The sequence below is a fragment of the Pseudophryne corroboree genome, chromosome 1 (genome assembly GCF_028390025.1).
Source record: "Pseudophryne corroboree isolate aPseCor3 chromosome 1, aPseCor3.hap2, whole genome shotgun sequence".
Classification (NCBI taxonomy): domain Eukaryota; kingdom Metazoa; phylum Chordata; class Amphibia; order Anura; family Myobatrachidae; genus Pseudophryne; species Pseudophryne corroboree.
Genome location: NC_086444.1, coordinates 545154755 through 545171203, shown reverse-complemented (window position 1 = coordinate 545171203; position 16449 = coordinate 545154755). Strand labels below are relative to the sequence as shown.

The following is a 16449-nucleotide window of genomic DNA, read 5'->3' as shown; positions in this document are numbered from 1 at the left end:
GGACGTTAACCACCTCGGAACATCCTCCCTTATACGTCACCTGCAGCGCATTCATCATAAGTCAGTGACAAGTTCAAAAACTTTGGATGACAGCGGAAGCAGTTCACTGACCACTAAATCCCTTCCTCTTGTAACCAAGCTGCTGCAAACCACACCACCAACTCCCTCAGTGTCAATTTCCTCCTTACACAGGAAAGCCAATAGTCCTGCAGGCCACGTCACTGTCAAGTCTGACGAGTCCTCTCCTGCCTGGGATTCCTCCGATGCATCCTTGAGTGTAACGTCTCCTGCTACTGGCGCTGCTGTTGTTGCTGCTGCTGGGAGTCGATCGTCATCCCAGAGGGGAAGTCGGAAGACCACTTGTACTACTTCCAGTAAGCAATTGACTGTCCAACAGTCCTTTGCGAGGAAGATGAAATATCACAGCAGTCATCCTGCTGCAAAGCGGATAACTCAGGCCTTGGCAGCCTGGGCGGTGAGAAACGTGTTTCCGTTATTCACCGTTAATTCACAGGCAACTACAGACTTGATTGAGATACTGTGTCCCCGGTACCAAATACCATCTAGGTTCCATTTCTCTAGGCAGGCGATACCGAAAATGTACACAGACCTCAGAAAAAGAGTCACCAGTGTCCTAAAAAATGCAGTTGTACCCAATGTCCACTTAACCACGGACATGTGAACAAGTGGAGCAGGGCAGACTCAGGACTATATGACTGTGACAGCCCACTGGGTAGATGTATTGCCTCCCGCAGCAAGAACAGCAGCGGCGGCACCAGTAGCAGCATCTCGCAAACGCCAACTCGTTCCTAGGCAGGCTACGCTTTGTATCACCGCTTTCCAGAAGAGGCACACAGCTGATATCCTCTTACGGAAACTGAGGAACATCATTGCAGAATGGCTTACCCCAAATGGACTCTCCTGGGGATTTGTGACATCGGACAACGCCAGCAATATTGTGCGTGCATTACATCTGGGCAAATTCCAGCACGTCCCATGTTTTGCACATACATTGAATTTGGTGGTGCAGAATTATTTAAAAAACGACAGGGGCGTGCAAGAGATGCTGTCGGTGGCCCGAAGAATTGTGGGCCACTTTCGTCATTCAGCCACCGCGTGCCGAAGACTGGAGCACCAGCAAACACTCCTGAACCTGCCCTTCCATCATCTGAAGCAAGAGGTGGTAACGAGGTGGAATTCAACCCTCTATATGCTTCAGAGGATGGAGGAGCAGCAAAAGGCCATTCAAGCCTATACATCTGCCTACGATATAGGCAAAGGAGGGGGAATGCACCTGACTCAAGCGCAGTGGAGAATGATTTCAACGTTGTGCAAGGTTCTGCAACCCTTTGAACTTGCCACACGTGAAGTCAGTTCAGACACTGCCAGTCTGAGTCAGGTCATTCCCCTCATCAGGCTTTTGCAGAAGAAGCTGGAGACATTGAAGGAGGAGCTAAAACAGAGCGATTCCGCTAGGCATGTGGGACTTGTGGATGTAGCCCTTAATTCGCTTAACCAGGATTCACGGGTGGTCAATCTGTTGAAATCAGAGCACTACATTTTGGCCACCGTGCTCGATCCTAGATTTAAAACCTACGTTGTATCTCTCTTTCCGGCAGACACAAGTCTGCAGAGGTTCAAAGACCTGCTGGTGAGAAAATTGTAAAGTCAAGCGGAACGTGACCCGTCAACAGCTCCTCCTTCACATTCTCCCGCAACTGGGGGTGCGAGGAAAAGGCTAAGAATTCCGAGCCCACCCGCTGGCGGTGATGCAGGGCAGTCTGGAGCGAGTGCTGACATCTGGTCCGGACTGAAGGACCTGCCAACGATTACTGACATGTCGTCTACTGTCACTGCATATGATTCTCTCACCATTGAAAGAATGGTGGAGGATTATATGAGTGACCGCATCCAAGTATGCACGTCAGACAGTCCGTATGTATACTGGCAGGAAAAAGAGGCAATTTGGAGGCCCTTGCAGAAACTGGCTTTATTTTACCTAAGTTGCCCACCCTCCAGTGTGTACTCCGAAAGAGTGTTTAGTGCAGCCGCTCACCTTGTCAGCAATCGGCGTACGAGGTTACTTCCAGAAAATGTGGAGAAGATGATGTTCATCAAAATGAATTATAATCAATTCCTCCGTGGAGACATTCACCAGCAATTGCCTCCAGAAAGTACACAGGGACCTGAGATGGTGGATTCCAGTGGGGACGAATTAATAATATGTGAGGAGGGGGATGTACACAGTGAAAGGGGTGAGGAATCGGACGATGAGGAGGAGGTGGACATCTTGCCTCTGTAGAGCCAGTTTGTGCCAGGAGAGATTGATTGCTTCTTTTTTGGTGGGGGCCCAAACCAACCAGTCATTTCAGTCACAGTTGTGTGGCAGACCCTGTCGCTGAAATTATGGGTTTGTTAAAGTGTGCATGTCCTATTTATACAACATAAGGGTGGGTGGTAGGGCCCAAGGACAATTCCATCTTGCACCTCTTTTTTCTTTCATTTTTCTTTGCATCATGTGCTGTTTGGGGACTATTTTTTTGAAGTGCCATCCTGCCTGACACTGCAATGCCACTCCTAGATGGGCCAGGTGTTTGTGTCGGCCACTTGTGTCGCTTATCTTAGCCATCCAGCGACCTTGGTGCACCTCTTTTTTTCTTTGCATCATGTGCTGTTTGGGGACTATTTTTTTGAAGTGCCATCCTGTCTGACACTGCAGTGCCACTCCTAGATGGGCCAGGTGTTTGTGTCGGCCACTTGTGTCGCTTAGCTTAGCCATCCAGCGACCTTGGTGCACCGCTTTTTTTATTTGCATCATGTGCTGTTTGGGGACTATTTTTTTGAAGTGCCATCCTGTCTGACACTGCAGTGCCACTCCTAGATGGGCCAGGTGTTTGTGTCGGCCACTTGGGTCGCTTAGCTTAGCCATCCAGCTACCTTGGTACACCTCTTTTTTTCTTTGCATCATGTGCTGTTTGGGGACTCTTTTTTTGAAGTGCCATCCTGTCTGACACTGCAGTGCCACTCCTAGATGGGCCAGGTGTTTGTGTCGGCCACTTGGGTCGCTTAGCTTAGTCATCCAGCGACCTCAGTGCAAATTTTAGGACTAAAAATAATATTGTGAGGTGTTCAGAATAGACTGAAAATGAGTGGAAATTATGGTTATTGAGGTTAATAATACTATGGGATCAAAATGACCCCCAAATTCTATGACTTAAGCTGTTTCTGTAAAAAAACACCCAAATCCAAAACACACCTGAATCCGACAAAAAAATTTCAGGGAGGTTTTGCCAAAACGCGTCCGAATCCAAAACACGGCCGCGGAACCGAATCCAAAACCAAAACACAAAACCCGAAAAATTTCCGGTGCACATCACTACTGAGCTGGTGCTGGCACTGAACTGATCTAACGTGACTTCTCTTAACTAATATATAAAAAAATAGAACTTGATATACAGTACTGTAGGGCCAGAGTCATAAGTAAAGTGCTCCGATTCGGCCATTTATTTTAAATTTCAAATTATTAAGCGGAACATATAAGTATTTTATTAACTAAAAGTTCAATACATTATGAAGCATGGAGCCCTGGATAAATGCAGTGATACAGTATGAACAATTGTAACTAATCTATGGGGGGTATCCTATTAGCCGCAATAACCAGTTTTTGTGCGAATCGCAAAAAACACTATCCAATTAGCAGAGAAAACATTTCCCACAATAATTTATCACAAATATCACTTCACCTACTCTGAGCAGGTGAAAACTTGGGGAAAATCCCTATTTTAAGGGGGAAAAAAATCGGAATTTGGTTCAGAACACCCGGGACAACCCTACTAATGACTAATTACAGTAGGCACTTAGAAGGTTTTAATTATTTTTAATTGGCCAATAATGACATGTCGAGTTTTTTTTTTTTGGGGGGGGAGTGCAAAGTGATGGAATTTGGGGTTTAAGGTATAGGCTATGTATATTGGGGTGCTTTATGAATGGGACAAGTGTTTTTAGGCTGGCAGGCGGGAGAAGTCAGTCTTTTTACACTTTTTTAAAGGTCCCATAAAATTACCCAAATATATACTTAGACCCATTTTTATGTACTCCAAATTCATTGTGAGCACTGATTTGCTGGAAAAAAAATTGCTTTTATAACATTTTGCCATTTAAAAAAAAAATGCATTTAACAGCCTTTTGACCCAATTTAAGTACCCCAGAATATATTTAATATGACCTATAATAAATTTTTATACTGCTGTCCTATGTTAGTTTAGCATTTTTTGAGGTACAGGCTGATTTTCCCATTTTCACCATGATTTTTCACACTTTTTTTGGTTAGGTCCCATTTTCGCACATTTGGAATATGATAGGGTGAAAAATGGTAGCGCGCATCCCCGCGAAAAGCTGTTTTTGCTGTAATTTCCACCTGGTAGGTGTGAAAAAATATGCACGAAAATTTGCAGTGATTTCGCGGCTAATAGGATATCGCCCCATGTATCCAGGATTTCATTTAAGTGTGAAACTGATGGATAATAATGCTATCTGCCTCTGTGGTGGGTATACTAAATTACAATTATTATATATATATATATATATATATAACGTAGAAGATAAAGATAGTATGAGCGCAAAAAACAAGGAGAAGTCAGAGTCCCGTGGAACTACAAGTCCCAGGCTAGACGAGAAGCAAATGTTCCTCACAATCACTGACACCCAGTCTCGCTGGTCGATCAGTCTTTATCAGTGTGCACCTCTGGGTCTTCCAACTGTCGCTTCCCCACCACAAACCCGATTCCGAACGGGTAATGATCCTGCCAAGAAATTTGAAAAGAGCAGGGAGCGCCAATAGTGCATTAAAAGTGTAAACAATTTATTTAAAACACATCCAAGACGGTGATCAAGTAAAACCCGTACCGTAAAAGGCGGTTAAACCACCGCTTGTATAACCAGCATAAAATTATCCCACAGTACAAATCAGCATTCGTGATTCAGTGTCCATACGTCAGACCATGCCCATACGCATTTCGTCATCAGACTTCGTCAGTGAAGCCCACTGACGAAGTCTGATGACGAAACGCGTATGGGCGTGGTCTGACGTATGGATACTGAATCACGAATGCTGATTTGTACTGTGGGATAATTTCATGCTGGTTATACAAGCGGTGGTTTAACCGCCTTTTACGGTACGGGTTTTACTTGATCACCGTCTTGGATGTGTTTTAAATAAATTGTTTACACTTTTAATGCACTATTGACGCTCCCTGCTCTTTTCAAATTTCTTGGCATATTTATATATATATATATGATACCAGATGGCACCGGTTATATTCATGCTTTTACTGTTTACTTGTTCTGGAGTGCTGCTTTCACTGCTATGATATAGATAACTTATTTCTTGTACGTTTTCTACCTATCAGTTGTCATTTGGAATATTTGTGAATAAGGAACCTGTTGTGTTTGGACTCAATGTTTGGGCAGATAAGCCTACTGTTGTTTATTTTGTACGTGCAATACCTATCATTTGTCACTTGAAATACTGTGTGAATAAATTATTATTTTTAAGAAAAGTAATCTATACTGGTTAATTGGGACTTGTAGTAGTTCCTAGCACAGTTCTTCAACAATTTTTTTTTATATGAACAATCGTTGTTTGCATTGAAATAGGTTGCACTATGTTTTTATTATTATTATTTTTCATATATGTTGAACTCAACAAGGGTCACTGGACCGAACATTTTATCATAAAGGAAGCTAAGTGTTACTCGTAACCTCATTATTTATTGTCACGATCCGGGTTACAGGACACCATTATTTACCCTTCAGGTGTCTCCTGAGGCTGGCTCAGCGTTCTAGGGCCGGGTCTCAATCTGGCTGCTAAACTTCCTTACTTCATATCTCCTCTCTGCCAGTCCGCAGATGCTGTCACAGGGAACTTTTAAAAGTGGAGTGGCGTTTCTAGCCCATCGCAGCCTCTGTCGCCATTGCTGCATTCTCGGTGCTTGGACCGCTCTGCGTGGCGTCTCCTGTCAGCCGCAGCCTCTGCCGCCATTGCTGCGCTCTTAGTGCCTGGATGGATCAGTGTGGCGTCCCCTGTCAGCTGCGGCCTTTGCCGCTATTATTACAGTTCAAAGCCCTGGCAGGTCTGTGCGGTGCCTCTTGCCCGCTGTGGCCTCTGCCGTCGGCTCTGTCGGTTTGCTGTACAGCTTGGCGTCCACTGTCCCCTGCGGCCGCAGCTGCCATTGCTACAGGATCTCCATGTGGAATTGCAGACCAGGTTTCCCTCCAAAGACCAGTATGGGCGTAGCCATGTTGTTTCTGATCACATGACACTATTTTCTCCATTCTACAGCACCACTGGGTTCTGCCTGATTGCTAATGAAATGCCTGCACTGCTGAGGGTATTAAAGGACTGATCCTGTACTAGCAGGTTGTCAGTGCTTTGGTTGTCATTACCAGTGTATCCTGTTTCTGCTCTCTGTTATTACTGTGTTCCAGGTATTCCAGCTCCTGTGTCTTCAATTCTCCAGAGACCCGCACCAATCACCACCCTGTGGTGCTTGCCTGACTCCATAGTATCCTCATTGCCCTCTGCTATTGGCAACACTTCAAAACACTGGCTTCCAGCATTTGGCTCCCAGCAGTGTTCAGGTTCCTGATGTCATCGGTGCTCCGTCATCGGTTTCCCTAATATCTTCAGTGCTCAAGTCACCTGTTCTTCAAATTCATCGATCTCTAGCGTCACCAGTGTCATTCAACTCCTCTGCTAACACTGGTTCATCTGCACTCCATCCACAGTTCTTCGTTACCGGTTCCATCAGGCAAAACCAGCAGTCTACGTGTACTACTCACTCTACAGCACGTTCAGCCTCTGTACAACATTTGCTGACCAGTTCCAGCTTTCCTCTACCATACAGCACCTAGGTGATGGTAAAAGGACTCTCCATCTACTAATCTCCCAAGCTAGCCTTTTGTGGATACCTCAACTATGGGAATATCAACTTTGCTATTTATTGTGGAACTGTGTACTGTTTTTAATCATTTCTCATATCATATCTTTGCAACTGCCGATGTACCATCAGAACTGTGTTCAATAAACAAAACATTCATTTTATCCTTGTTGTCATGGTCACACCTTCGGGCACTGGTGGTACAAGTCATCTGTATGTCTAGGAGTCCTATTCTACCGGCCAGATCTACATTTACACCAGCCCCTACAACTGAGGTTGTTTTAGGTCAACACCAGCCCTGAGTTGTGACATTTATATTCTATACTCACACACTTTTAGATGCTCCACTCTCTTCAACCTAATATATATATATATATATATATATATTTACAGTAACCCTAACATGTTATGCTGAGATTTAGAGTAGCACACATCTTGGCCGCAATCACACTGACATTGCATACATGGAACTAAATGTAGATGTTAATCCATATGCTGAGTTGTACACATCTACTGTATGTTATCACAATGTTCCTGCCCATGCTTTTTGTTAAATAACTGTCGTTACAATCAGCATGCACTTGTCCGAGCCATATCTTGAGTGCTTGAAATGAAGCTGAAATCAGACAGATCTCTGCATATGCACAACAATAGCCCACAAGGTGTAACATACAAACAACACATGAACAGCACTATGGCTAGCCATCACTATTTTTACATTTCTTATGTTCTCAGATATCTTAAGTTTGTCCTTCAAAAATGAACTGTAGGGTTGTTTTGTGTTTTTGAAGACTTCCACATACAATTTTTACATAACGTAGATTTCAGGTATCAAAAGTTACTCATTTATAGTTTGCACAGGCTTGAAATATTTCAGAAATCTATACATACAGTATAAAAGGTTGGTTGCACTTACAATACCACTGTTACAGATGTATGTCACAGATAGCATCTATACAAGGGGTATGCAATAAGTTTCCGGATGCAGAAAAGTATATTATTTACAATGTGCACATTACATTCTATCAAAGTATTGAAACTTGCATGTGCTCAAACCACTTGGTGAAGAACCAGTATGAAGCAGGTATGTCTTCTACATGTTGGATGAAGTTATCCACTGCAGCTTCTGGTGACTCAGAACGAATCCCACACATATTGTGCTTGATTTGTGGGAACACAAAAGTGCAATGGGCCAGGTCTGGACTATACAATGGATGACCAAGCTCCTGGATGCATTCATGGACCAGATAATCCACCGCTTTCCTGGACTGTGGGTAGGTGCATCGTCGTGATGGAAAAGGGCACCACAAGTGCGAGTTTTTGGACGATGACTGGAAATGGTTTCCAGCACTTGTGGCAGGCATTGGTTGTTGGTCCACTGTCACTGGGTAGTACAGTAGCTATATGACCAGTCTTGACCACAAAAACAGCCACTATCTGCTTGGGCACACTTCCCATCACTATGGAACTTTTGTGGTGGCGCACCTCCCACAGGATCCACTGGGCCAACTGTTACTTGGTCTCAGGGTTAAAACTGTAGATCCAGGATTCATCTCCACTGATGATCTCCCAGAGTTTAAGTGTCAGCCATCAAACCAGGCTAGCATCTTGTGGCACCAATCACCTGAGCCAACATTTCTTTTGAGTCAGCTGATGGGGCACCCGGCTTGTAAAAACCTTGCTCAGGCCAAGCTTTTTGTGGAGTATCAAGTGGATTGATCCCGATGAGATGACTATCTCCTTCTCTAACTGGGCCATGGTCACCCTGGCATCCAACTCAACTATGGTCCACATGGCAGCAATGTTCTCCTTGGTGATGGCAGATACAGGTCAGCCTCAGCGCTCGTCACCTTCCAGGGACCGTTTCACGTGCTGAGGTCTGCATTCCACACAAACACAGTGGTTCAGGATGGGCTTCCTCCCCATAAGCAGCTTGCAGTCGGTCAAAACCCTCCTGCTGTCACAGACCACTCTTGTTAGTGAAGGAAGTGAACATGCTGACTTCTTCAGCATGCAGTGCTGCTTAGATATGGTTCTGTGCCTTGTCATTTCACAATAACTTTAGTCAGAGATTACAGTTCACAACCAGACAGATTGTGTTTACTCTACCTATGCACTGCACATTAGGAAACTTGCGCACCCCTCGTACACCATATGGCACGAGATAACCGGCATAACTAAAATACTCTGAGAGTAAAGTGTACCATATATTTCTTTACATTTTGCAGATTACAAGCATCACAGAATCTGCTAAAAGCTGCACACAGTGTACTAAAGACACTAGGCTGCGACTTTAATGGCACAGGATTTAATTTTACATATGTACAAAGCTGCAGGTTAAGCAGAATAAAACTTGCCATGAGGAAAGCTGTGGCTATTCACACTGGAACCAATTCAGACTTAGTTGCACAGATGTACAAGTGCTGCACATCACAGTGCTCTTTGTATACTAGCAAAAACAGCTTTCTTTCCAGCAGTTTTATTTGTGCATATAGGTTCTTATTCATATTTGTATGTAAACCCAGTGGTTTGCGTACAAATTTGATGTTTGGGGGTCTGCGCAGGTGCAAGACCCATTCTGCGCATGTGCAGAACAGATCTTGCAATATCATGCAAAGCCCCATATCAACTGCAGTAGCACTTGGGCAGAAGAACAGTGGGCAGCACCTGGTACCATACTTGAAAATGGGGGGATGTGATCTCCATTTTTAAGTCATGATGTGTCCAGGGTCTGCGTCATCAGACACAGACTTCCTGGATCTGGGTGTCTAAATCTGATGGCTTGCCTGAGTAAGCATCAGCTTATGCAGGCTTACTAGTGCCTATAAACATCTCTTACTCAAACTGTACTTGTTGCAGATTGGATGCTTGTATGCTCAGCATATTACTGGAGTCAGAGAATAACAGCAAAGTCTGTATGGAAATGCAGAAGCAAAGGCTGAATGACTAGCAGACTTCACAGGAACTCAGCAATGCAGGATTCTGTTATAACCAGGAAACCATAGGACTACATTTTGGCGCCCAGACTAGCACACTAGCTTGCCGCAAGCAAGAACTTGGAAAGCAGGATATGTCACAGGATTGAGGCCTGTTGCTCTGGCTGTGAATTAATGTCCAGAGAGGGCTTAGATAGGAGTTGCAGGTCTCTGATTTGTTACTGGTGTTAGTTGAGGTAAGAAGCACTCTAACCGGAGGAATGCAGTCCGCTGTTATGCTGCAACATGGCAACAACTGTGCATCTGTTCTCAAACAAGGACCAGCAGGAAATCTTGACCTGCAGGACAGGTGGCAGAGGTAAGTCACAAGACAAGTTACTTAGGACATGAGTGAAGAAAGTCAGGATCATGACAAAATGTCTCTTTCTCCTCTCTCTCTGCAATACATCACTTTGAAAAGAGTTACCATAAAAGGAGTTAAACATCTTTAGACCACCTTCTCTTATTGCCTTGCAGTTTTCTCTATGGCCAGTTGCTTAATCTTGTTAGATTCCTGCAGCCCTCATGGCTCCTGCTGAGCTGATGTAGCCTGCAGCAAGTCTTCACAATGCCCTCCATGTTATTAAGTGGTGTAGTAGTGAAGCAGCTTATGGCTTTCCTAATCATCGGGTGATGACAACCCAATGAAGAAAATAGAACAACAGTTTTTTCTGCCAGAACAAATTGGGTGTCTGTCACTTTAAATTTTAAATATACTTTTTCTATTAGCACATTTCTTAATATTCTCCACAATTATTTGCTCACCATAAACACAGGAACTGATTTTGTTGTCACATGTACCACACTTGTTTTCAAAAGCATTTTCAATACAGCAAAATATATTTCTTCATATGGCACTACAATGACCAGCATATAATATGGGTCTTACTCTATAACTGCTATTTGCAGAGGTATCACCACAAAATGCTTGATTAAACATACTTTGTCTTAATGGGCTAGTGAAACAGACTTGAGTTTCCAGCAAGAAACAGTAAACACAATGTTTCCCATTAACCCTTTCTCTGCTGCAGCAAATTCACAAACACTTCAGATTTGGTAGCGGAAATTTTCAAAATTTGTGATTTCACACATTTCTCTTCAAGGATACAATTTATACCTCACAACTGGCAATGTCTATACATTTTCCATTTGCATAAATGTGCTTCACATTTTTGCAATTATGAAGCCAATTTTCTATTTACAGGTAAGTGCTTCAAAACAGGCTTTGTCTACACTCACCATCTTGATGAACATTCCATAATGCAGGTGCAGTAACTAACCATATTTCCACTGAGCTGCTGTAATCCACTTTTCAGTGTAGACCTTTTACTCACATTCTCCACTATATTGGGATGATACAGGGTAATTAGCTTGGAAGAGGGGTGTATTGGTGCAGTATCTATGTAATTAATCAGGGTCCAAACACAGTAGTTTTTGCAGGAAACTAAATAAAATATTGGTTTACTGGCTGCATAATAACTGAAACAACACAGCAAACAGCCTAGCCACTATTCAGGGCACTACTTCACTGCTTGGCCACTCTCTATATGGGCAGCTAATCTGCAAACAAATGTCTCTCAGCCTTGCCTTCTACCTGCAGGGTAACATAGGCTTCTGCCTGGCCTGGCTGGCTGACACAGTGTCAGAGGGATAGGTTTCTCCCTGCATGGTGCTGGACACACCACATGGCACTGATCACAGCTCCCCCGCTTTTCAAAATAGGCCCTTTAAAATTTTCATCACTAGGCACATGTGGCATCTGCTTAAATACACTACTGTCAACAGTGAAGTGTGGTGAGGTAAACGGCTGGGGAGATACTGGCTAGTATCAAAGCCAGATTTACGTTCACTTATATGAGCCTGAAGGTTCATGTGGGCATTATACAAAGGTGCTGGAAATTTGGTGAATTTTTATCAGAGATGTGTGGACAAGGTAGGCAGGGAGGCACTCTCCTGTCATACTCCAGTAGTTCTGACTATAAAAATTATTAGAATATAATAAATATTTATAATAACATCTTTATCTTTTTCATTAAATTTTTATAGTCTGGTGTATACGGGAGTATGACAGGAGGGGCAGTGCCTCACCTCACTGCAGGGCACTTGCTGTCAATCAGTAAAAATACCATATATTACACTGTTTTCCATTTCCAAACAAAATACAGAGGTCGTCATTAAACACATTCACAAATGTATTATAAACTATCCTCTATTTCACAGCATAGTTCCAGACTGCCTCTTGTACTGAACAGTGATATACTCATGCTTGTGTGCCCTTGTATATGACAGCAATGCTTGGGGTAGAATTGTGTATTTCAAAAAAGCCTATATAGGGAAAATATTTATATAATCCTGTATAGGGACTCTTAGAGTTTAGAGATAGATACATTTAACCATAAGCTACATGTCAAGCCAGGCATTTTCACTGTCATATGGTCTCCGTGAATAATAATTTAAGACTTCGTTGATATAGCCTCCCCTCTCTTTAGAACAACACATTAAAAAACTATAGCTGTAAGTCCATAGCTATCCCCTCACCACGCCAACACCCCTACCATTCACACTGACACTGTACTCTGCTTACATGTTTTAACATTTTGATGATTGACAATATTGGTCCTTTAGTAATCTTAGTTCAGTACTAATGATACCTTTGTCTGCTGATAATAAAAAGTTATGAAATCTGGGTAAACTGATGTACTGTATTTGATTTTTACTATAAGAGTTTCAACATATTCAATGTTTGTTTGTTTCTTTTTGTTCTTTATTATTAATGCCAAAAAATATACAATTTTCTACTTGTGTTTCAAATATTACTTTTAACTCATCAAATGCAGGGGATGTTGCCAAACACTGCAACGAGGATAGCAATTTGCCAAGCTCTCATGCTCTCAAGGTGTTAAGAAAATGGTGACTGTTGGTTCTGTCTACAAAGCTAATTGAAATGAGGGTCCTGCCAGGAAGAGAAGCCAATTCATCTTCGTCTAGCAGTTTATCCTTGGGAGTGTAAATCAGGTTCATAAAGAGTTGCAATCTTTAAACGCCATCTGAAGATAACACCTTTCTGATGTTTCTTAGAACTGTTTGATTGCTGCAGTATGGGGTAAACATACAATTTATAAAAACAGTTTCTCTGCAAAAGATTGGTTCTGCTTTCCCTACTGTGAACTACATATAGGCAAAAGAAATTCTCAATTCAGTATGTGCAAGGAAGAGCTGGTTGATGTATAAGGTAATTTAAAAAAAAATCCTCTGTTGCTGGTCCACAAATGATGTGCTCTTTCACCCCAGCGACTTGTTACTCATTATATATGTGTGTGTATATATATACATATATATATATATATATATATATATATATATATATATACTGTGTATATATCTTACCAAGCTTTCTCTTTTATTTCTTTTTCTGTCGCTCTGCCTGCAAGGAGAACCCATTGGAGTATTTTGCGCACAAAAGCAATTTACGAATCCTGGAACCATGCCAATCTGAAGGCAAAGCTATTGAATGGAATTACTTCAGTACAGCTTGATGATTTTACCCAACTGGATAACCACTATTGTTTCCTAAGTGTCTGACAAATAACTTTAGCTTGTACCATGAGGGAAGGCAGCTTACATACATTGGCTTATGACTTGTTCAGCGTTTTGATGTAATCCAATGAACTTTATTCAATGATGGAAGCATTCACTGAAAAATTTCAGTATTCCTGCCAGTGAACAAAAATCAACTGGTATTGTTATGAGGTATAACAATTACTATTATTATAATCTTGCTATAGAGATTCCTTCCAGCCAAGTAAGAGCTGATGTTAGAATCCCATGCTAGCAACTGGTTATTGAAAAATGGTGCAAAGTAAGCTGGCCAGAAAATGTGCTGTAACTTTCAATTTAATTCCATTTTCCTGTTTTGAAGCAGTTTGGCATTACAAGATATATATATATATATATATATATATATATATATATATATGTGTGTGTTTGTAAATGTATGTATCTGAGATGATATGCTAGGTAAAATAAACACATTTTAAATATATATATTTTTTATGTATATTGTATTATGCTTCTCATGGCAAGCGTCCAGTTACCCTAGCAACAGACACCATGACACCTATGATGCCATGCTGCCGAATGCAGCATGACATTGTACATTGCGCTGTCATCCCCTGCATCGCGCAAGTGTGAATGCATGGCACGATGTAGTGTCCCATCGCACGTCAGATCAGTCAGGAACATTTTGCTCTGATGTGTACCCTGCCTTAGAAAACGCAGATGTGTCGATGCCAGCAGTCCCCTCTCTTGGGTCATTAGGATGCAGAGACATAGCAAGCTGTCATCATCATCATCAGCACTCAAAGCCCTGTTTCAGTAATGTGTCACTCTTAATTGCTTCTGATGGTCAGCACATTTGTGGTGAATGTTGTATGTGCTGTTATTTCTCTGTATGGAAGTGTGCAGGTGTGTGACACATTTCCTATAAGTTGGGTTATATATACCAGCACTGGGCTGAAAATCACTGTTTATTTTTTGTAAGCTGTCAACAGTATCATGTTTTGTGATCGTTCTCTGGTAGTGATGATTTCTATTGAGTATTGCCACTTTCTGCAGATGCTGCTACTGTAGTAACAGAATGGCAACACCAAACAGATAGTAAGCTAAGGCTATCACACAGGTGTGGTGGCTCATGATATAATTAAGTGATTCAAAACAATGTTTGGTCTGACCTGTCCTGGTTACCTATAATTAAGGGCTATTATTGCTGCAAGATGTGACCTCAGTGACTTTGAACGAGTGGTGATGATCACACATATTCAGATGAGAATTATAATGACCCGGTTACCCTAGATGTGCTTCATTGCTTGCCCACCTGCTCTTAGTGGTACAAAGTGTACAGGCAATGGACTACTAAGCAGGTGGGGATGGTATGTGTTAGAGTAATCATCCTACATCACATAACGGATGAGTGCACCTCAAACTAAAGAATGTACAGCCTTAAATGCTTGCTTGTAACAGTTAAGGGTTCTGATACATGGTAATAATTGGTCAACTTTGTCCAACTCCCTTGAAGTGATGTCTAATGTCTTCCAAGCTCATAAATAATACCCCCATTCAAAAAACACATGTGGAAGCTCAATGGTTTGATGATAACACTGATGTTATACAGTACATACATGTATGTAATTGCATTCTTAGTCACCTTATTAAAACCCTATCAAGCATTTATAGGGTATTATGGAACATCTCTTGAGTGTTTTCCATCAACATGAGCCAGTCAGTTGAGTGACTCTCTTAAGGAAGATTGTTGCTACATCTCTCCTGCACAGACATTGGTAGATGACACTCATCCTATATTGCTGCTTTCGTTGTCCACTACCAATAGACCTATCTCAGACTACCTAAGGGGAAGACAAATCTGATTCATCAGAGTGTCTGTCTTTATCATTATTATTAATGATATAGCTCTTATCATATTACACAGTTTTGTTGGTGCAGTACAGATGTTGTAATAGTTAGCATGGCCCTATCTCTGTGTTTATATATTCTCCCTGTACTGTGTGTAGTGTAGGGAGATCATAAACATTAAGGGGACAGTGGGAGCAAGGAGATCACATACAGTGAGAGCAGGGAAATAATATATAGGGGGAGGGTATGGAGGAATCAGGGTAATCATATACAGTGGTAGAGCATTACCTGAACTAAGATCATCGCCTCAGCTAAACACACACATATATATATATCAGCACCTACTGTAGGTGTGAAGTGGTCACTATAAACAACAAGAGTTGAGCATGTTCTAAATTTACAGTAGCAGCACTACTGCAGAGTTTTTCATATCAGTGACCAGTCCAGTTCTGATAATTTTCTGGCCCCGGAGTCCCCGTGGGTCCTCTCAGGGTGGCTGCTCTTCACACTGCAGGAGAGTCAGAGACAGACACATGATGACGTCTCATTCTTGCAGCTGCCAGAAGAGGTGGACTGGAAGAGGCAGGCCAAGTCAGGCCAAGTTACTTAATGCCAGTAGCACAACCCGCTCACTACATCTATTGATATGAGCGGCGCACAGCAAGGCAGCCAAGCTGAGCCTCCGGGTCCTTCATAATCAGGCAGCAGTCACAGCTGCCAGTACTTAGCTGGGCAAGGTGGACAGACAGATGGATGAGTGGCAGCCAGAGAGATGTAATCCGAGCCTCCTTCATAATCAGGCCTAGTTACATAAATGCTGTGGCTAGGCAAAGTGGGAGGGCGGAGACTGAACGTGTTCTACCACTCATAATCAGAGGAAAGCAGTTCCACCCCGTTCTGGACCACTTTAACCACTGGTGACACATCTGGAGTAACCATTATTACAGACACAATCATGGGTGCGATAGGTCCCGTAGTGCATAAGTACTAAAGACTTCATTATTTGAAACTAATCACCAAACATTAACATTTAGGAGGGGGGATATATAGTTTGAAAAAGAGGACTCCCATATTTCAAACAATGGTATCCCCATCTTTTACATTATTTCTTTCTTTGTTCGATAGTG

General features: G+C 42.4%; 1 protein-coding gene and 1 long non-coding RNA gene across 7 annotated transcripts in view; one reads left to right on the top strand and one right to left on the bottom strand.

Annotated features, from left to right (window-relative positions):
- The window catches only part of LOC134898281 (uncharacterized), a 143167-nt gene extending 129942 nt beyond the window's left edge, over window positions 1–13225 (top strand). Inside the window, exon 5 of the long non-coding RNA XR_010172198.1 lies at window positions 12751–13225. This is a non-coding gene — a long non-coding RNA (uncharacterized LOC134898281). The remainder of the gene's footprint in view (window positions 1–12750) is intronic.
- LINGO2 (leucine rich repeat and Ig domain containing 2) overlaps window positions 1–16449 on the bottom strand; it is a 2057065-nt gene that overhangs the window by 550997 nt on the left and 1489619 nt on the right. The gene's annotated exons all lie outside the window — the stretch shown is intronic.